The 23115-nt window shown below is 38.7% G+C and overlaps 1 protein-coding gene across 4 annotated transcripts in view; it reads right to left on the minus strand.

Moving 5' to 3' along the window:
- The window catches only part of AUTS2 (activator of transcription and developmental regulator AUTS2), a 1225237-nt gene that overhangs the window by 713819 nt on the left and 488303 nt on the right, over positions 1-23115 (minus strand). The gene's annotated exons all lie outside the window — the stretch shown is intronic.

The raw sequence follows: 23115 nt of genomic DNA on the forward strand, positions 1-23115 counted from the left end.
TCATTGCACATGTGATTTTGCACGATGACTTTACAAAATGTTTTAAAATGACTGCAAATTTATCTATACTGATTCATTTATTATTATAGTACCAACTATTTCTGCAGACTGCAAAGGTCTACCAGCAATATCACTGCTAACATTCAATTGAGATTTTATTATTTCTTGGTGAAAGTATAATTTGAAAAAGATCTGGATGACAAAATTTCAGATACTAATTACTTGGGTTTTGGTACACAAAAGATAAATCAGACTTCCTTTCATGTTAGTTTAATGTGCTAGTTTGAGCATTTAATTTCTTTTCTATCATTGTAGAGAGGTGTTTCAGATAAATAAAAAATGAAAGGTACTACATATATCACCAAAATATGTTTGGGGGAGAGTTGGGGTTGACAGGAGTGGCTGATGAAGGTCATGGGGCAGAGTATGTTTCCCAAAGTGATTCATTAGATTCTGTGCTAGGGCATCCTTACCACAAACATAAAGAAATGCCCCTCGCACATTTCATACCAGTTCATTCAGTCACTCATTCATTTGCTCATTCATTCATTCAACAATTAACAAGTACCTACTATTGCTTCCTTGGTTATAAAAACGAATAAACTAACCCCCAAGTTAAATCTTAAGGGAGAAAGAGACATATATCGATCTATTATTCGGAAAGAAAGGACCAGAGGACAAGGCAACTCACAGTATCACCACATAAAGTGCACAAGGTTTTGGAGGTCTAATAAGCCCATGTTAGAATTCTAAGCCCCAAAACAAAACATCACAAGGGGACCACCTCTATGCTATGACCCTTAATATTTTTATCATTCATTTGGTAGGTGTCTCTAATAGTTATTAATATCTAAATGCCTTAGGTATATGTGACCAGATTACCTCCAATTACAATTCTGGGTGAAAACAATGGCCAACATGCCAAGTCTTCCCCCTTGGAAGGCATCTGAGCAAAGAAAACCTAGGCGTTGGACCCTAGGAATGATAAACTCTCTGGTAAATGATAGAGAATTATACTGGTGGTGTGGTGTGTGGAAAAGATAAACCACTTTGTTTTGTTCCAAGATATAAAAGCAGTAATTGTACACTATCTACTTGCTGGATTTGTGTTGCTTCTATTGCTGTATTAAAGTAGCTATTTCTGGAGCTGACCCCTGTATAAAAGCTGGGTTAGTTGAGCTTTTCTGCCTATTAGAGTGAGCAGTAGAGCAAAGGGTAAGATGAGTAGATGGGTCAGAATCCATAGACACTGATTCAGGTTTAGCTGACAGAGCCAGGCAAGGCATTTCTAATCTCCCCAGTTAGCACTAAATCAGCATGGTGTACATGAGCTCTTGACAGAGGACAGACAAATGGGACTCAGTGGAAGGTTAAAGAGTGGCCTGGTGAAGCAGACACTGAATGCAATTCAAAGCTCCATTCCTGAAGCTAAAGTTGCTTTGCCGAACCACATCCATTCAGGACAAGTCTTGGTTTTCCTATAGTAAAATGAGGCCATCTAGTTTGACCCTGAGAAAACAGACGATACCCATTCCAAGAACTTAGAACTCAGTAATTAAAAGGCATACTCTTGCCTCACCTCCTATTTTCTGTTGCCTGGAGAAGACAAAAGGCAAAGCAAAAATTAGGGAGATAACATTTGAGCCACTGTTGCACCCAGTGTAGGGTAATTCACGGCCTGATTTTCTTCAGGACCCCAATAATCAATAATGTCAAGCCACAGAGCAGAAGAAATGTGACCAAGCAGGGATGGAGCTCTTTTCTATGGTGTTGTTTTCAAATCTACAAACACATCTAAAGAAGGGGAGGGAGGAGAGACAAAGAAAAACTCAGACAAAATGCCCTTAAAAGGAACACTGCCTCTGGCGCTGTCACATCACAAAGATTTCCTGAACAATGTATGTGTGGTCTTTACAGAGCACTTTTTTTGTCAGTGTCATTCTGAACATTCTACATGTTACCTAAAAGACACTATGATCCCCGGTTTACTGCTGAGGAAACTGAGGCTGAGAGTTGAGAAGTAACTAGCCCATGATCACACAACCAGGACGTGAGAAAGCTGGGATCCAAACTTGCTCAAGGTTGACTCCAGAAACTTGCCTCTTAATCATTCTGCTACACCAACATAACATCCGGTTAAGTGTGTAAATGGAACTTTTATACATCAAATCCCATTTAAACCCAGCAGAGTAATTTACTATTTAAAGGACCTGTAGAGTGAACCATTTTGAAAGAAAAAAAAAAAAAGCAGCAATAAGAATAACTACCTCTTGGAGGCAGAGCCAAGACGGCGGCACAAGTAGAGCAGCGGAAGTCTTCTCCCAAAACCAGATATATTTTTGAAAATACAATAAATACAACTCTCCCCTAAAAGACAGACCAGAAGACACAGGACAACAGCCAGACTACATCTATACCCTCGAGAACCCAGCCCCTCATGAAGGGGGTAAGATACAAGCCACAGCCAGGCGGGACCCGAGCGCTGCTCACCCCAGCTCCCGGCTGGAGGAGAGGAGTCGGAGTGGGGAGGGAGAGGGAGCCCAGGACTGCTAAACACCCAGCCCCAGCCATCTGGACCAGAGCACAGAGACAACAGTGCGTGTGTGGGGTGCTGGAAACCAGGGAAACAGGATAGTAAGACCTGTGAGCGGGTCCCCACAGCCGGCGCCCCAGGGACAAAGAAAAGCAAGTGCTTTTTGAAAGTCTTAAATGGACAGGGACCCCACAGCTGGACGGAAGCATCCTGGGACACTTAGCCCAACAGCTGGGAATCCCGGGGAACTCTAGGCAAACAAATCCCCTGTGCAGCAGGGTGGCTCAGAGGCCCCTCACAGAGATAAATAGCCTCCTGGCCGTTTTCCCTCCGACGCGGTTCTACCATATTGGAGCAGCAGCCCGAGGCAGGCCACGACCACAGCAACTGCAGAGCTAAACTCCATAGCGGCCAGGCAAGAATCAGAGGCCCTGTCTGTGCACAGCTGCCCAGCAAAAGCCGCTAGAGGTCACTGTTCTCCCAGGAGAGGAAGGCCACAAACCAACAAGAAGGGACGTTCTGTTCTCCCAGCCATCACTCGCCCCAGCTCTGCAAACAATCTCTAATGCCATGAAAAGGCAGAATCTGAGACAAACATCACAGAGTCAACACCTGAGAAGACAGACCTAACCAGTCTTCGTGAAAAAGAATTCAAAATAAAAATCATAAACATGCTGACGGAGATCAGACAAATATACAAGAACTAAGGGATGACGTCCGGAGGGAGATTACAGAAGTGAAACAATCTTTGGAAGAATTTATAACCAGAATGGATAAGATGCAAGGGGCCATTGATGGAATAGAAACCAGAGAACAGGAATGCATAGAAGCTGACACAGAGAGAGATAAAAGGATCTCCAGGAATGAAACAATATTAAGAGAACTGTGTGACCAATCCAAAACGAACAATATCCACATTACAGGGGTATCAGAAGAAGAAGAGAGAGAAAAAGGGATAGAAAGTGTCTTTGAAGAAATAATTGCTGAGAACTTCCCCAAACTGGGGGAGGAAATAGTTGCTCAGACAACGGAAGTACACAGAACTCCCAACAGAAAGGACCCAAAGAACACAACACCAAGACACATAATAATTAAAATGGCCAAGATCAAGGACAAGTACAGAGTATTAAAGGAAGCCAGAGAGAGGAAAAAAAGTCACCTACAAAGGAAAACCCATCAGGCTATCATCAGACTTCTCAACAGAAACCTTACAGGCCAGAAGAGAATGGCATGATATATTTAATGCAATGAAAGAGAAGGGCCTTCAACCAAGGATACTGTACCCAGCATGACAAACGTTTAAATATGAAGGAGGGATTAAACAATTCCCAGACAAGCAAAAGTTGAGAGAATTTGCCTCCCACAAACCACCTCTACAGGGTATTTTAGAGGGACTGCTCTAGATGGGAGCACTCCTAAAAAGAGCACAGAACAAAACGCCCAACATATGAAGAATGGAGGAGGAGGAATAAAAAGGGAGAGAAATAATCATCAGGCTGCATTTATAATAGCTCAATAAGTGAGTTAAGTTAGACAGTAAGGTAGTAAAGAAGCTAACCTTGAACCTTTGGTAACCACGAATCTAAAGCCTGCAATGGCAATAAGGACATATCTTTTAATAATCACCCTAAATGTAAATGGACTGAATGCACCAATCAAAAGACATAGAGTAATAGAATGGATAAAAAAGCAAGACCCATCTACATGCTGCTTACAAGAGACTCACTTCAAACCCAAAGAAATGCACAGATTAAAAGTCAACGGATGGAAAAAGATATTTCATGCAAACAATAGGGAGAAAAAAGCAGGTGTTGCAATACTAGTATCAGACAAAATAGACTTCAAAACAAAGAAAGTAACAAGAGATAAAGAAGGACACTCCATAATAATAAAGGGCTCAGTCCAGCAAGAGGACATAACCATTATAAACATATATGCACCCAATACAGGAGCACCAATAAATGTGAAACAAATACTAACAGAACTAAAGGAGGAAATAGACTACAATTCATTCATTTTAGGAGACTTTAACACACCACTCACTCCTAAGGACAGATCCACCAGACAGAAAATAAGTAAGGACACAGAGGCACTGAACAACACTAGAACAGATGGACCTAATAGACATCTACAGAACTCTACATACAAAAGCAACAGGATACACATTCTTCTCAATTGCACATGGAACATTCTCTAGATTAGACCACATACTAGGCCACAAAAAGAGCCTCAGTAAATTCAAAAAGATTGAAATCCTACCAACCAACTTTACAGACCACAAAGGTATAAAACTAGAAATAAACTGCACAAAGAAAGCAAAAAAGGCCCACAAACACATGGAGGCTTAATAACATGCTCCTAAATAATCAATGGATCAACAACCAAATTAAAATGGAGATCCAGCAATATATGGAAACAAATGACAACAACAACACAAAGCCCCAACATCTGTGGGATGCAGTGAAGGCAGTTCCAAGAGGAAAGTATATAGCAATCCAAGCATACTTAAAAAAGGAAGAATAATCCCAAATGAATAGTCTAATGTCACAATTATCAAATTAGGAAAAAGAAGAACAAATGAGGCCTAAGGTCAGCAGATGGAGGGACATAATAAAGATCAGAGAAGAAATAAATAAAATTGAGAAGAATAAAACAATAGAAAAAATCAATGTAACAAAGAGCTGGTCCTTCGAGAAATAAACAAAATAGATAAGCCTCTAGCCAGACTTGTTAAGAGAAAAAGAGAGTCATCACACATCAACAGAATCAGAAACGAGAAAGGAAAAATCACGACGGACCCCACAGAAATACAAAGAATTATTAGAGAATACTATGAAAACCTATATGCTAACAAGATTGAAAACCTAGGAGAAATGGACAACTTCCTAGAAAAATACAACCTTCCAAGACTGACCCAGAAAGAAACACAAAATCTAAACAGACCAATATCAGCGACAAAATTGAAGCGGTAATCAAAAAACTACCCAAGAACAAAACCCCCGAGCCAGATGGATTTACTTCAGAATTTTATCAGACATACAGAGAAGACATAACACCCATTCTCCTTAAAGTTTTCCAAAAAATAGAAGAGGAGGGAATACTCCCAAACTCATTCTATGAAGCCAACATCACCCTAATACCAAAACCAGGCAAAGACCCCACCAATAAGGAAAATTACAGGCCAATATCCCTAATGAACGTAGATGCAAAAATACTCAACAAAATATTAGCAAACCGAATTCAAAAATACATCAAAAGGATCATACGCCATGACCAAGTAGGATTCATCCCAGGGATGCAAGGATGGTACAACATTTGAAAATCCATCAACATCATCCACCACATCAACAAAAAGAAGGACAAAAACCACATGATCATCTCCATAGATGCTGAAAAAGCATTCGACAAAATTCAACATCCATTCATGATAAAAACTCTAAACAAAATGGGCATAGATGGCAAGTACCTCAACATAATAAAGGCCATATATGATAAACCCACAGCTAACATCATACTGAACAGCAAGAGGCTGAAAGCTTTTCCTCTGAGATCGGGAACAAGACAGGGATGCCCACTCTCTCCACTGTTATTCAACCTAGTACTGGAGGTCCTAGCCATGCCAATTAGACAAAACAAAGAAATACAAGGAATGCAGATTGGTAACGAAGAACTCAAACTGTCACTGTTTGCAGATGACATGGTATTGTACATAAAAAAACCCTAAAGACTCCACTCCAAAAACTACCAGAACTAATATCAGAATTCAGGAAAGTTGCAGGATACAAAAGTAAGACACAGAAATCTGTGGCTTTCCTATACACTAACAATGAACCATAATAGAAAAACAAATCAGGAAAACAATTCCATTCACAATAGCATCAAAAAGAATAAAATACCTGGGAATAAACCTAACCAAGGAAGTGAAAGACCTGTACCCTGAAAACTATAAGACACTCTTAAGAGAAATTACAGAGGACACTAAAAAATGGAAACTCATCCCATGCTCCTGGCTAGGAAGAATTAATATCATCAAAATGGCCATCCTGCCCAAAGCTATATACAGATTCGATGCAATCCCTATCAAATTACCAACAGCATTCTTCAATGAACTGGAACAAATAGTTCAAAAATTCATATGGAACCACCAAAGACCCCAAATAGCCAAAGCAATACTGAGAAGGAAGAAAAAAGTGGGGGGGATCTCGCTCCCCAACTTCAAGCTCTACTACAAAGCCACAGTAATCAAGACAATTTGATATTGGCACAGAACAAAGCCACAGACCAGTGGAACAGAATAGAGGCTCCAAACATTAACCCAAACATATATGGTCAATTAATATATGATAAAGGAGCCATGGACATACAATGGGGAAATGACAGTCTCTTCAACAGATGGTGCTGTCAAAACTGGACAGCTACATGTAAGAGAATGAAACTGGATCACTGTCTAACCCCATACACAAAAGTAAATTCAAAATGGATCAAAGACCTGAATGTAAGTCATGAAACCATAAAACTCTTAGAAAAAAACATAGGCAAAAATCTCTTGGACATAAACATGAGTGACTTTTTCATGAACATATCTCCCCAGGCAAGGGAAACAAAAGCAAAAATGAACAAGTGGGACTATATCAAGCTAAAAAGCTTCTGTACAGCAAAGGAAACCATCAATAGAACAAAAAGGTATCCTACAGTATGGGAGAATATATTCATAAATGACAGATCCGATAAAGGGCTGACATCCAAAATAAATAAAGAGCTCACACACCCTAAACAAAAAGCAAATAATCCAATTAAAAAATGGGCAGAGGAGCTGAAATGACAGTTCTCTAAAGAAGAAATCCAGATGACCAACAGACACATGAAAAGATGCTCCACATTGCTAATCATCAGAGAAATGCAAATTAAAACCACAATGAGATATCATCTCACACCAGTAAGGATTGCCATCATTGAAAAGACAATCAACAAATGTTGGCGAGGTTGTGGAGAAAGGGGAACCCTTCTACACTGCTGGTGGGAATGTAAATTAGTTCAACCATTGTGGAAAGCAGTATGGAGGTTCCTCCAAATGCTCAAAATAGAAATACCGTGTGACCCAGGAATTCCACTTCTAGGAATTTACCCTAAGAATGCAGCAGCCCAGTTTGAAAAAGACAGATGCACCCCTATGTTTATCGCTGCATTATTTACAATAGCCAAGATATGGAAGCAACCTAAATGTCCATCAGTAGATGAATGGATAAAGAAGATGTGGTACATATACACAATGGAATGCAGCCATAAGATAAAAACAGATCCTATCATTTTCAACAACATGGATGGAGCTAGAGGGTATTATGCTCAGTGAAATAAGCCAGGCGGAGAAAGACAAGTACCAAATGATTTCACTCATATGTGGAGTATAAGAACAAAGGAAAACTGAAGAACAAAACAGTAGCAGAATCACAGAACCCAAGAATGGACTAATAGTTACCAAACGGAAAGGGACTGGGGAGGATGGGTGGGAAGGGAGGGACAAGGGCGGGGAAAAAGAAAGGGGGCATTACTATTAGCATGTATAGTGTGTGGGGGGCACGGGGAGGGCTGTGCAACACAGAGAAGACAAGTAGTGATTTTACAGCATCTTACTATGCTGATGAACAGTGACTGTGAAGGGGTATGTGGGGGGGACTTAGTGAAGGGGGGAGCCTAGTAAACATAATGTTCTTCTTGTAATTGCAGATTAATGATACCAAAATAAAAAATAATAACAATAATAATAATAATAAAAAAGAATAACCACCTCTCAATTTGTTTACCTTTCAAATTCATATTTTTGATGATCATATCTGAAGAAAATAAGGATGATCTACAAATGCTGAATGTGGTATATGCCTGTCAGCATCCATCAAGCAATCAGTGGTGATGGTGGGAAAGCAGCGGTGGCCAGGATGCCTTACCTCCTGAAGAGAACTCTTTAATGGTGTGGACTCTCAAACACAAACAAGGCTCCAAGTGCTGCACTTTACAACTCATACAGACCTTACCATCATACAAGAAGCAAGGAATCACAGATCTCCTTAAAAGAAGGAACTTAAGAGTCTCTTTCCTTCAGGAAAAGACAACATTATATCCACTGGAGAAATGACCTAACAAGAAGATTGAAAAGGTTGGTCTGCAAAGTATTATTGGCAGGAAGGATCTAGGCCCCTGGGTCTTCTGCCTCCTAGAACATGATCCAGAGCCTCTCTAAAGTCTACCCAAGCGTACCTCAACAGCTGACCTCTTATCTCAAACCAGAAGAGCAATGTCAATACCATAATACTGATGAGCGAGGATAAACTTTATTACATATTACAACAGCCAACTATTTTATAGATTACAAGAGGTTAGGAACTTGCTTAATATGATGGAGATGGGCTATAATTTAGAAATGTTAAATGGAGATAAATGTCACTGTGGAATGATCAAGCCAGTTTAGGAAATGAAAGTGTAACTTGTAAAAGAACAATGTGTACTGGGATAAATGTGTCTTATTTCAACAGAAGGTACATAAAGTAACTAATCTGCATAAACATTTCAGAAAAAAAGAACAATAAGAATATTTTAAATGAACAGTAAAAGTGTTTTCTCTATATAAAAGGAAAGGTTGTGAGGGAAATTAGGAGAGAAATAACTCTTGAATTCTACTCACCAGCTGGCCCCAAGTCTGTAAAATAAATAGCTAATCAACTAGGAAGTTTCTTTTGCTAAACCATGATATTAAGAATCCATGTCTATTTAGTACTTAGTAGAATATTACCTAAGTGTCTTTTATCATTTATGTTATAGTAATATCTTTTAAAACTATTACAAAAACTACCAATAGTCAGGGAATAATACTTTTTTGCAAATATAATGATCTATTTGCTGTCCCATTCCTTTTATCTGTCTCAAATCTTCATAGGAAGTTTTAATTAACTTAATATTTTAATATAAATCTAGCACATCTTACCTCTTGAGAAAATTAAAATACTAAATGATTTAAATTCAAGGAAAGAAAATGCCAGATCAGGAATGAGGTTGTTTTGCTCTTGCGATTGAGGAACTATTATTTATTAAGCACCTTCTATGTATGTCAAGCACTCTGCTAGGTTCTTAACATCTATGCTTTCATTTCAACATCACACTACTACTAGGAATTACTGCCTCCATTTTATACATCAGCAAGAATCTAATATTTCCAATATCAAACTCCTCTCAACTCTGAGTCAGAAGGGAGCCTCAAGAATACACCTAGTTTAACTCTCTGCCTCTAACTGTTAAATCCAGATAAAATTCAAAAAGAACCTAGAGATCCTTCTAACTCCTCATTTTATAGACAATAAAGTGAGGCACTGAGATGCCAAAGGACAGGCCCAAAGTCATAGGAAGCATTCACAGAAGTCAGGGAAATGGCAACACCAGGTTCCTGTCACTTATGTTCTGCTCTCTTCACTAGACCATATGGTCCCCTCTGGGTGCAGGCATAGAGCACAGCTGCTTTAGGGAGGTGGCAAAAGCAACAGAGGGAGCTCAGAAGAGGGGTAGGGCAGTGGGGGCAGGGTGCTGCCTGTGCTCCACTACTGCATTCTGAAAGACAATCTATACACCTTGATGGTGGGGCTCAGTTCACAGAGGTCAGAATTTAGAGCTGGAGAGGTCTGCGGTGAAGCTTAACTATGCTACTTCTTAAACAATCCTTTTTTCTCTCTTCTATAAAATATTATGATATTATACTTCCTAGGGTTGCAATTACAAGAGCAATGTTTGTAAAATTCACATTACCAAGTAAGTGGTCAATAAACAGTAACTATTAGTACAACTTTCCCCTCTCTTTTGCAGCAAAAGCCTTAGCAATCCCCTCTCTCAATCCCCAATGCCTTAGTTGGGGGTTCTTTCTTACAACAGATTGCTGGGCCCCACCCACAGAGTTTCTGGGGTGGAGTCTGAGAACTTGCCTTTATAACAAGTTTCCAAAGTGAAGCTGACGCTGCCATACTCTTATTTTGATAGGTTTCTCTTCTGTTTTAAAAATCTTTCCACTTTGAGAAGCACAGCTTCCTATTCACTTAATTGCGCTTATATAATAATTATCTATCTTGTATTTCTTTTACTAGGTGAAATTTAAGGCTGTTGTACAAATAGAGGAGATGAAGCACAGCAAAGGGAAACTGCACAAAAACTTCCTTACAAATTTTAACCCTTAGTTCAATGTGATTGTAACCTGCAGGCCCTGAAAGTCAAAAGGTATGCTTTATGTTCTTTGGAATTTTACTTTTGTGTGAGAAATGATCTTGAATATCTGAACAGAAGATACTGTACTGGAATGCTTGTTTCTCCCATTTTAGTAAAATCTCATTAACTTGGACCAGCTATAGAGATGGTTAGTCTAAACTGGTGAACAGTGACAAAGTATTGCTTAATAAATGTCATTTTACTGCTTTTGAGTCAATTACCCTGATGTAAGCAAGGTCAAGTAAAGGCTTAACTAGCTGCTTAAGTGAGTAGTAATACTACTCATCACTTCCCACCTCAAAAATCCACCATGTCTGTCACGGTCTCACTCAGGAAGTCCATCTTTTTTAACCCAACATTAAAGGTGCCAAAGGGTATCATCCACATGGACCCTATTTACTAGGCAAATGGAATCACATATTTTCTGCTCCTGTCACAACAGAATGTACCTATTCCAATTTGTGTGTCCAAACCAATCCATTCTTTGAGGCCCTACTCAGATGCCACTCTTTTCATTGAGCTTTTTGAGATACGTATTTCCCATATTACTCTTACAATAACTCTACTGTATTGAAAAACCTGAACTTTTTAAAAAGCAACACAGGGAAATACTAAGATCTCCGTACAGATGTTCACAGCAACTTTATTAATAACTGCCAAAACTTGGAAGCAGCCAATATGTCCTTCAGGTGAATGGTACATCCAGACAATGGACTATTATTCAATGATAAAAAGGAGTAAGCTATCAAGCCATGAAATACATGCGGAAAACTTAAATGCATATCGCTAAGTCAAAGAGCCCAATCTGAGATGTTATGTACTGCATAATGGCAACTACATGACATTCTGGAAAAGGCTAAACTATGGAGACAGTAAAAATTCAAGAGTTGACAGGGAATTGGGAGGAGGGGAGTGGGGCATGAATAGGTAGAACACAGAGGACTTTTAGGGCAGTGAAATTACTCTTCATGGTACTACAGTGGTAGATACATAGTAACAAATATTTTTCAAAACCCATAGAATATACAACACAAAGAGTAAACCCTAGTGTAAACTATGGACTTTGGGTGATGATAAAGTGTCAATGTAGGTTCAACAATCGTAACAAACAAATCACTCTGGTAGGAGATGTTGATAGTCCTGGAAGCTGTGTGTGTGTTGCAGGGGGTTGGCCAAAGCAGTAAACAGGAATTCTGAGCATTTACTCAATTATTTGTGGACCTAAAATTACTCTAAAATATCATCTACTAAGTATATATGTATATATATTCACAATCTTTGATACAAAATGATTATCTATCAATCTCTGTCTTTCTGTCTACCTATCTCTCTGTCAATCTAGATCACTTTTTTTATTTCATCCAGACCAGTCTCTAACATTCTCACCCTCAGAAGGGTAACCAGTTTATGGAAGATTCAGTTACTAAAGAAAAATGTGAAGGTAAGAAATAACATTGGGTTGCAGTTAGTTTAAAAGAGAAAACAAGCATACAGCATGTTTCTTTCTCAAGGAAAAATTATAAATATCTCTTTCTCTTCTGTTTCAAAAGCCTTTATAGGATTGCAAGAATTTTTAAAGCTTCTTTCCAATCATCACAGAAACTGCAAATGCCTCCTAGGTTTGAATAATGCTATTTCAGAGAGAGAGAGAGAGAGAGAGAGTGTGTGTGTGTGTGTGTGTTGGTGGGGAGTGGGGGGGAGTCATGAAATCTACTTTTCTTTTAATACTTTTCAGGGAAATTTACCTCAAAATCAAGTTACCATTTTTTATGAGACCTCAATGTTCCTCTACTGATTTAAGGAGGTCATGGATGGTTTTGTAAAAGTCCAGACATAGCTGAGTTTATAGGACAAAGCCAGATTGGCCCCTACACACAGCCGGTTCCATCAGACATTTAAGTGAACATCCAGCTTGACTGCATTACTGGGTTTTTAGAATATGCCTCTCAAATCACAAGTTTAAAAAAAAAAATCACACTGTACTGAATGGCTTACATTAGCTTCATTAATGTCTGAATTTCAGTAAAATCTTTCATCTGGGAATTATTCCAAAACATAGGAGGTTCTGTCACTAATAGAAGCCATTCCAATGGAACATGTGTTTCCTTAGCTTTACTCCCATGACTAAATGTCTTTTCAATGTCCTTTTACTTATTATGATAGACAAAGTCATATCACTCCCTTAACATCAGAAGCCTTAAGTTTATTAACTCTTTACATGGTGGAGAAACTTATAGGGAAGCCTAACAAAACAGTAATGTAGTAGTAATATTTTAAGCACTTAGCAAGTACCAAGCACTGCATAAACTCTTCACATGCACTGTCTCCCAAGGACACTTTCTTCCTTAAGCTGGCAGACACATTTCATAACATGGCACAGAGGAACAATGGGTTTAGGGGCCCTGGAGAGCTTTTAAAAAAAGCAGAAAACACAACCTACCTTTTAGGGGTGGATTTTGTGCTTCAGTTTCCTATCTTTCAAGTGAGAATGAAAATACTTACCACTTGTGAAATGTTTTTGAGGAAACACACGAGGTAATGTAGAATGAGTACCTGAAATAATGCCTATCCCACAGTGGACACATCTCTGTTATTTTAAGACACTTTGAAGGACAGAATCTAAAACTTCTAATTACCTCACAGAGTCACAAACCCTGCTTTTGAAAAGTTTCCTTTAACTCTCTCCTCCTCATGCTGCAGACTGTAGGAATCCTCTCCCTTGTTCTAATAATAGTTAACCAAACCTAGTCCCCTGCCTACTAAGTTTCCAAAACACTATTTATGGAGCACCTACCACCTCCCAGCTATGGTCCTGGGCACCGAGGGTACAGCACAGGGCAAGTAAGAGAAAATTCTTACATTCCAGGAGAGAGAAGAGAAACAGAGAAAATCAGAAACAAGTGCTGGGGGAGAAGTGTTCTGAAGGAGGTAAACAAGGGTGAAGGCGATGGAGGAAGAACACTGGGAAACACCCTTCAGATGATAATTACATTACACAACCATGTATACAGAGTGAAGTACACGTAGGCATTCAAAGAGCTATGTCAGGCTGTAAGAATAACAATTGCAAAGACTCTAAGATGGGAAGGGACTTGGCACATCTGACTAACAGACTCTGTCAATAAAACCACTTGGAAAACTTCCATGGCCAGTGGTGTGAAAACTTGTTTAATCTATGAAGGCATAAAACTGCTTTTATGTCTAGTGCAGTTAGATGACTGATCACGGCTTCTGTCTGGCAACTGGAAAAAGCTCAAGGTCTCCTGCAGACAGGTAACCTGTGACTTTGAGCATTCTCAATGTCAGAGTGTAACAGAGCAAAATAAGGGCATTTATAAACGGACAGTCATTATCACTGAAGTTACCTGAGTCTTAAAATAAAATCCAGAATGAAAAAAAAATAAAAATCATGATTGTGAATAAGGAAAACATTTAACTTAAAAGTGGGTGTGTCTACATAACATTGATGGTACCTTTATATGAACTAAAATGGAAGGAAAGGAAAAGGGCAGAGAAAAGTGCCTAAAGCTAGAAAGATGCAAGTGGTATTACTATTAAAAAGAAAAAAATTATATTAGAATGGAGAGGAGGTGGGGTAGAACAGCAGGGGGATCGTGGAGAGGGGGCAAAATAGTGAGATTAGCACCACAACATGCAAGCTAGATGAAAACTTGGAAAGCCTATTTAATCCCCCTCCTGAGAGGTAGGGACAGAGAAACCTGTAGTCTTCTGGTGATCTGATTATAATCAGTCAAGCCTAGGCTTATGATTTTTTTAATACCACTGATTTTGAAAGACAGCACCTGTGAAAGATTCTAGAATCAATTATCAGAGGAGTCTTTCTGTGTACTCAGAAAAAGAGTCAGCATGAGTTCACCAAAATATCTTGTCAGAAAAATCTTACTTAATGTTTGATTTGATTTTAAAAAGTAACCTGTGTATCAGGAACTTGTAGCAAACACTGCATATCTGGCAAATGCCCCACCCTGGAACACATCTTTGTGGAAGGAAGGAGAACACGGGCAGGCAAGTCCAACTAGGTGAAAATTTGTAATAAATTATGCAGATTAATGGGTTATTGTCAGCCTAATGGCATGTACAGAAAAGTAAGAAAGGACCTGAAGTGAGGGTAAAGCAAAAGCAGGGAAAATGGAAGAGCATGGAATGGGAAAGAGAACTATGGGAATTCCCAAGATGGGAATTTGTAAACAAAAATTCTAAATGCTAAATTCAAAAAGAGAAGCAACATAAGAAGTGCCTGTGCTACCCAAATATGGCAGAAAACTATCCACATGTGGCTATATAAATTTAAATTAGTGGAAGAAAAACCCTCAAAAGTCAGTTACACAATCACACTAGCTATATACCAAGTGCCTACGTGGTTGGTGGCTACTGAACTGAATGGTGCAGACAGGGAACATTCACATCATTTCGGGAAGTTCTACTGGATGTGCTAAAAGGATTAAAAAAGATTTCTCTTCTGGTTTTCATGAGTTCCATGTAAAATTATTCCTGCTTTCTTTCAGTGGAAACTGGGACCACAAATGTCATCATACCACAAAAGCACAAACAATTCTTAATTTGCTAACTTTGGTGCCTGATTACTAGTTTCTAATTATTGAAAAGGATCTAAAATGATGGCTGGCAAAATGTTTGGAGATTAGCTGAGGCTACACACAAAACACACTGAAATTACAAGTGCCAAAAAAGATGCACTGTTTGGGTTTTGATTTTATAACTCATCATTATTCACTTTGTACCTGGCCTGGGGGTAGGGCAGGATGGCTACAGAAGAAAGTTTTTAATTTAGATAGAAAAAATTTTTAATTATTGCTAACAGAAGGGTCCAGTATAAGCCGCAGGCTAGGAGTTGGTCCTTTGGAGTATAAGACGTGTTAGAAAGGAATGGCTATCCCAACTCAACCCAGTGGGCAGAATATGACCTCTGGAGCACTAAAAGTAAAGAAATGGGACATGCTGGTTAAGAAAGGTATCTTTGTGTTAATTATTTTCTGTAATTTCCCTTGCTTCATACTGTGAAATATGTATTGATTTTGTATTCCTAGTTATAAATTTCTAGAAAGCAGACATTTCTACGTCCCTTCAGTAAACAGCACTATGCTGAGTGGACAGCAAGTAAGAAATCAATGTAAGGTTTGCTAGAAAAATCTCAGTCTAGCTGTTCTAGGTTGTTGATTTATCTCCAGTTCACTCTTCTTGACTATCTGTTTGAGTACCATCTCATACTGAAGGCATGCAGAACTTGGAATAAGCTTTGTAGACTCTTATCCTAGCTATGACTTTCAGAACGTCACTTATCTGCCTAAGACCATCAGGTTCACAGCACGAAGTCACTGGGGACTCTTGGAAGAACAGTTTGGGTAGGATGGTGATGAAACAAACCAGTTTACAGAAAGCCTTTAGATCAGAACTTCCATACAAGCCTCTGGGAATCCATCCCCACACCTCCACACTTCCTGTGTCCTGAACCAACAAAGGCTTTTCCCCTCTGCTCCTGTGTGACTCCACATGCTGAGCATCAGACTAAGGTAACTACTGCCCAAGACATCACTAGAAGGAGGGAAATAGATAAACTTTAAAACATATATATTTTGCATTCTGGATAATTATTTTATTTCAGCTCTCTTGAGTTAGTTAATTCATGTATTTGGTCAGATAATGGCAGTAAGATTGGATAAAAATTTGAAGGCCTAATTGTATGTTTTCTAATAATCTGATGCTGCTACAGATGCTGCTTAAATTTAAAAGTTTCCTACCTGCCTTGTAGATATTTCAGGTTCATATACTCCGAACAATTCTTCATTCCATTTCTACATCAAAATTGATCTCTACAGGACATTTAGATTGAACATAAGACCCATATTTATTCATGCATACGTAGGAAAAAGAAAAACGAGAAAGTCGATTAAACAAACTGAAGTATGCAGCATGCCTTCCTTCCCACCCCAGCTTAAAGAATTAGTTTTTTTTCCAAGGAACTGACCTCAACATTTGTTTCAAACAATCTTAGCTCATTAAATGTCACTGATGAATTTTACAAAATGAATTCAGTTTTTATAAAAGGGGAATAATAAAGGACTAGAGGAGAAATAATGTATTATATATTTTATAAGAGGCAGCATCATATAATAAAAATGACATGACTTTTGAAGCTACACGGAATTCAATTCAAATTTCAACTCTGCCTCTAACCAACTTTATAAGGAAGGCTGCAGCAGGCCTGTATAGGACATAGTACAAATGAGAAAAAAGTGCCTTCTCTGGCCAAACAGAGTCCTTAACTGCTACTTCAGCCAAATGCCCTCTTGCAGTGAACAACTTGCTCAACTATATTCAGTAACCCTGCATGCGCATGCGCGCACACACACACACACGCACACACACACACACACACACACGTATGACTTTGGAAAAATCTTCCTAACCTTCAGCCACCTTATTTCTGAAATGAATGCAATATTATCTGTACCTCCTTGGGTTGGAAGGAGGATTATACAGGGTAAAAGAGATAAAGCAACAGCCATGGAGCCTGTAAAATTAAGACCAACTACCTTAGTTGTCACCTCTGAGCTGTCCCCTGGCCTTATGGCCACTATCCCTGGAAACTGCCTATTAAGAATGGATTTTACTCTGCCACTGGAAGTAGTGGATATGCTCCAGCATTAGGCTTCACCAAGGAGCTTTGTAGCAGCAGCTGGATGTTCACACGGCATTTGAGTGTTACACTCTGTGTGTCCAATGCAGTGCACAATACTAATCATTTAACCTGTGTCTTCTCCATCCCATTTTTTTCTGAACTGATTGCTTCTTGTAACCATATATAGTACATAGGACACTAGTTTTAAATTTCACTCTGTAAATTCCATTTGGGAAAGCTTTTAAATCCACCCAGTGACTACAGTGGGTAAATAGAAATATCACTCACATAAACCCCAAACCCTAACCACTCCCATGATGTTCAGTCATTTTGACTCTGGGAACAAATCTGAATTCTTTTTTACTAAATTAAAAACTCATTTTAAAGAAAAGTAGTGTTAAACTACTCCATAAACATAACACACACACTTAAATCTTGGTTGCAATAAATATCTCTTGCCTATAGCTATTAGATTCCACAAGTGAACTTTTAAGTTTGCCAGCAAAACAGTGTATTTATTCTGACCATGATTTGCTTTATATAGCTTGATGTTCTCTGTATTTCTTTTGGATGCTTAGAGAGAAGAGAGAGTCTGTCCAGAAACCTATAATAGATTGACTCAGGAGATGAGAGCTTTTTAAAAGATCACCATTTCATCACTGTGAGGTCAGTGTAGGCCTTAGCACAGTAATATCAAATGGTGGCTCCTTTGACTCTCTCTCATTTCCTTTGTGATTAATTAAGGCTGTGAAAATCAGTTTGAAAAATGAACAAATTACCTAGCAAGAGTTAAATATTCTGGGCATGCATTCACACAAAGGCCTGGCCAGCTCTTCAAAATAAGTCATGACATACATATGTTCAACTAAAAAAACTTTTTTTTTTTTTTACGAGGCAGCAGCAGGTTTATTCTGAGTCCTCTTTCCCGAAGGAAAGGACCAATGATTTCTTCCACCTGTATTTTTACCCCATGCCCCCAGGAGACTCAGGGCATGGGTGCTTTTCTATTTCACCCTAAGTCTCTCAGGAGGAGGGAAATAGAAACTTGGGAAGAGACAAGAAGACAGAGAGAAGGGACTGGCATGGACTCCCCACCCCCCACCCAGACATTTATTTCTTTTTTATCCTCAGGAAAATGGAGTGGAGCTGTGAGGGGAGGAGAGAGGGGAAGTCACAGGAACTGGCAAGCACCAAGGCAGAATGTAATTAATTGGTGCGTTAAGCTGCTGGGTTATGCTTTCCTACGAGTGAGCCAGGAGGAAAAATGACTCTCAGAAGGGATTCTTCAGTCCTCCCTAACCCAGAGTCTGCAAATTAGACACAGTGTATGGGGATGTCCCCCCCCAAGAAGGTGAGGAATGAATTCTCCCGGGATTAAGAAGGAAAACCATGGGAAGTTGGAGTGTTCAATGTAATTGAGCAAATGCCTCTTCCACCACCAGAATTGAGGGAGGAGCCAGTTATTATTTTATGAATAATCACTTACATTAGCTATTCAATGTAGATTATACAGGTAAAAAGGATCTGGAGGAGCAAAGAGAAGTTAGAAGTATACAGGAGATATCCCAAACCCCAAATTTAGCCACTGATACTTAACAACCATAGCCCTAGATTCAAGATTTCATCCTCACAAAACTCTGGATTGGAGCTGGGATGCAGCCACACAAGGGGCCCTTGAAAGCCAACTAAAGGCAGAGCTGGAGCAGGAGGGATTATTTTATGTCACCACCTACCCTTTATGCCCAAAATGGTCTTAAGCCACAATCCTATAACCTAAAACCTCTTGTTCAGACAATGAAACTCATTTCTCATACTCTGACAAGTACTCAAAAAAGTTATTTTTTAAATTATATAAAAATATATTTACAAAAACCTTTAGTTTGGTAATTTCTTTTGCCCTAAATTTGTCACTTCTCTGGTTGCAAGTTGAATTGCCTTCATATATTTTTTAAGTTTCAAGCAATTTGAAACCTAAAAATATGATGAAAAGAATTCATCCAGTGGTAATGTAAATTAGTACACCTTAAAAAAAATAAAGATATGTATTCTCGTTCACCAAAAAGGTTTCCTAAAAAAAAAAAGATGAAAATGACAAGACTACTAGATTGTTCATCAAATTGTGATTATTTCAGTGAAAAATCTGGAACCTAAAATTCCAATAGAAAGGAATTGATTACATAAACTGTATGATGGAATATCAGCCTTTTTGTTATCTAGCCATTAACAAATGACTCTTTACTGATACTTAAAGATGCACAGGATACTATGTTACAAAACCCATCAAGAACACTATGCCCAGATTGATCCTATTTTTGTTATTTTGTGTATACATTCTTAAAATAACTTGAAAGATTTAAATCAAGATGTCACTGGGTGGTAGGATTTGGGATATTTTAAGTTTTCTTATTTTATTTTATCTGTATTAATCTTTTCGACAAGGAACATTTATTTTGATCTGGCAGTAAGAAAAATGGCTTTGATAAAGAACAGATTTCATCTTATTCCTGCTTACATTTAACAGATTGAAATTTTGCAAATCATTACATTTTTAAGAGGTATATTACATTTTGTACACATACAAAATAAGTAAAAATAACACCTGTGGTTCACATGCAAATGAATTAATTCAATGAGAAAAATTCACTGAGCACCTATTTGCCAAGTGTTCTCCTATAATTTGATACATAAAGTAAAGGTATTTGCTTTTTTAGGTACTCAATCTATAGAAAACAGAGAAAGGTAAGCAATAATTATTATACAGTGAGAAATAAATTCCAGTGAAAAGAAACACATACAAAGTCTTATGGGTTCAAGGATGGAGCTACTACCTGGCCTATGGGGGTTCAGGGACTGGGTATTAATGAAAGATAAGAGAGTTTGTGAGGACAAAAAGAGGCAAAGCCTTCCACATACAGGAAACAGCATGTGCGATGTAATGAAATTACAGAACCACATGGGAAGTGAGGAAGACACTAGCCTCCTGATGAAATGGGATGGATGGTGCATGGGAGAGAAGAGGCAGAACTCTTGTAAAGGAGACTAAATTGTAAAGAGAGAAACCTGAGGGTCCTTAAAAGACATATTTAGGTGTCCAGAAATCTTCCAGAAGCAAAGTGAAGCATGGGATTTTATATCATCAAGGAGATACCTACCTGCCATGGCTTTAGCTACCACCTTTAGAACATGCTCTCTAACATATGCCTCTAGCCCAGACACACTCTCCTGTACACCAGGCCCATATTCCCGACTGTGCATTTAATAGTTTATTTACTATATGTTCCGTGAAGTCACATATATGACCCCTCACATGTGTCCCATTAAACTTTACGCCAAATCTTTAAACCTCACTGCACTCTGGAAAATCAAGCCACCATCATGGTCATCATCGTGAAACCTCCTCCTCCTCCCTTCTTTCCTCCCACAACTCCAACTTATAAAGCTGAAGAATTCACTGTAAGTGTTTTCAAATTCTCCCTGACTCTCCGTCCTTCGTTGAACACCTTATCTTTAGTTTAAGCATCTCGCCGTATCTTGGTTAGATATGGCCAACAGTCCCTGAGATGATCTCTCTGGCTTCTACCATCCATACTACGATTCTGCTGCTGGGAGTGATCTCTCCAAATAACAAATCCAGCACTGGCTGCTCTCAGAGCCTCTGAGGACTCCCTCTTGCCCACCACATAAAAGAAAAGTCAAACTCTGCCTCCTGATGAGGTTTTCCTCAGCTTCTTAATATATTAACAGTTTATGTAAGGGAATTTCTTAATGTACTAAAATACTTGGTTCAGATCTCCGTTAAAGCCACCCCATATTTTAAGGGCAAAGCAGTAGTGTACACATAAATAAAAATACACAAGCAAGCAAGTATGTCTTCAGTAGCATCAGACTGTCCTAAACTATGTATCCCTTAGTATGTGTCCCCTGAGAGCTCTTTGTGGGTTAGCATTCTGTCTAGGATGTTTTAAGTGCTGAATAAATGTGTTTGAATGACTGACTTAAAAAGTCAAGTATAAACAAGTGGTGATCACTGCACATGACATGCAGAATTAAAATATAAACTGCTTTGTATATGATATAGTGGCAATCCTGGCCTGGGAAGATTTTTCATGACAAATTTCATCTTGAGTACCATCCTCTACCCTAAAAAGATTCTCCCAAGGGTGAATCCCATCCACATCACAAACATCAACTTGTCCATGGCAAATTTACCAGGATCACCAAACACCCACAAACTGCCCATCAGCAGAGGAGATCTGTTGTAGAGTGCTGTCTAGAGTCTTAACCAGACCACAAATTTTAATCAGTAAAATAAAACCAACCAACTCTCTGGTTATTCAGCCCTGTTTAAAGAACAGATTGTAATGACTTATTAAACTTGTTTTCATATACATGTATACACACTGCTCTAAAATTCAAATGGTTCTAACACAATATAGAACAGTTACTCCTTAATAAAGGATTATGAGGTTATCGTGTCTTTATCGGAATATAATAAAAAATAACACCAATGATCATCAAAACTGATGATCAATATACTCTGTGATAGGGAAATAATGTTAAAAAGAAATACAGTACCACTGAATTTATACCTAGAAGGGAACTGATTTAATCTACAATTACCACAAGTTTCATTTTATATAGAGTTCTAATTATATGTGCCAATAAAGAAGCTGCCCTTTTTGTTGATTCGCTTCCCCATTTTTAATTATTACTGCCTCTGGCTTTCAAAAAAATATATCAAACTGATTTCTAAAAGCCAACAGCTTCCATCTGCTTGAGAACAGAGTTGAAGCTTGAATATCTATCAAAGTTGCACATTCTTTAGCAACAAGATGATTGATAATATTCATCACTGTAACAGCCAACACTTACATAGTATTTATGTAATTGTGCAAATTCCAGTGTGTGCTTTATATTTTTGTCTTAATATCTAGAACCCTTAAGGTAGGACCTACATTATTTCCATTTTACAGATGTGGAAATTAAGTTCATGTTGATTCTACCACCCAATAATCCTGATAAGGTGAAAAATTATTTTGAGCAAAACATGTTCTCCCCTTCCCCTCCCCATAACCACACTTAAGAGCTGAAATAATATCTAGTAAAAACAGAATCTAACCTTTGCTGGATTATTCAATTTACTCAGTAAAAAAGAAACAACTGTTAGTGACACACCCCTCATCCCACCCCCAACCAAATGAAAGGCTGAGGGAGAATGTCAAAACAAAAGCTTGTGCTAGAAAATTTACAAGGAAAAAGAACAAACATCCTCTTTGGGAATTACTCTAGTCTACACAGCAAAGAATTACAGCACATAAACTGAGGTTACATAAACACTCTAATAAAATCCAGGGCTTGATTTATTGAAGTGGCCTCTCTCATGCTTGCTTCCACAGAGGACCTATGCCTGGAAACCAGGAAACCCGCCCACCACCTCTTTAGTAGCAGGATCAGAGCGTTTGTTGGGAGCTGCGGTGCTCTCCTGTCAGTGGTGTGTGCGTGTGTTTGCGGACAGGAGCATGTGGGGGCACCTAAAAACACCACAGATTAACCCTTTCCATTTTGAAGATAGGAAAAATTTCATTTGTGTATTCACTGCCCCATGCTACGGAGGGCTCTCCTCCACTCTCAAACTCCAGTCCACATCACCACCACCAGCAATAATGCAAGGGGGAGATCAGTTAGT

The sequence above is a fragment of the Manis pentadactyla genome, chromosome 10 (assembly GCF_030020395.1).
Source record: "Manis pentadactyla isolate mManPen7 chromosome 10, mManPen7.hap1, whole genome shotgun sequence".
In the NCBI taxonomy this organism is placed as follows: Eukaryota; Metazoa; Chordata; class Mammalia; order Pholidota; family Manidae; genus Manis; species Manis pentadactyla.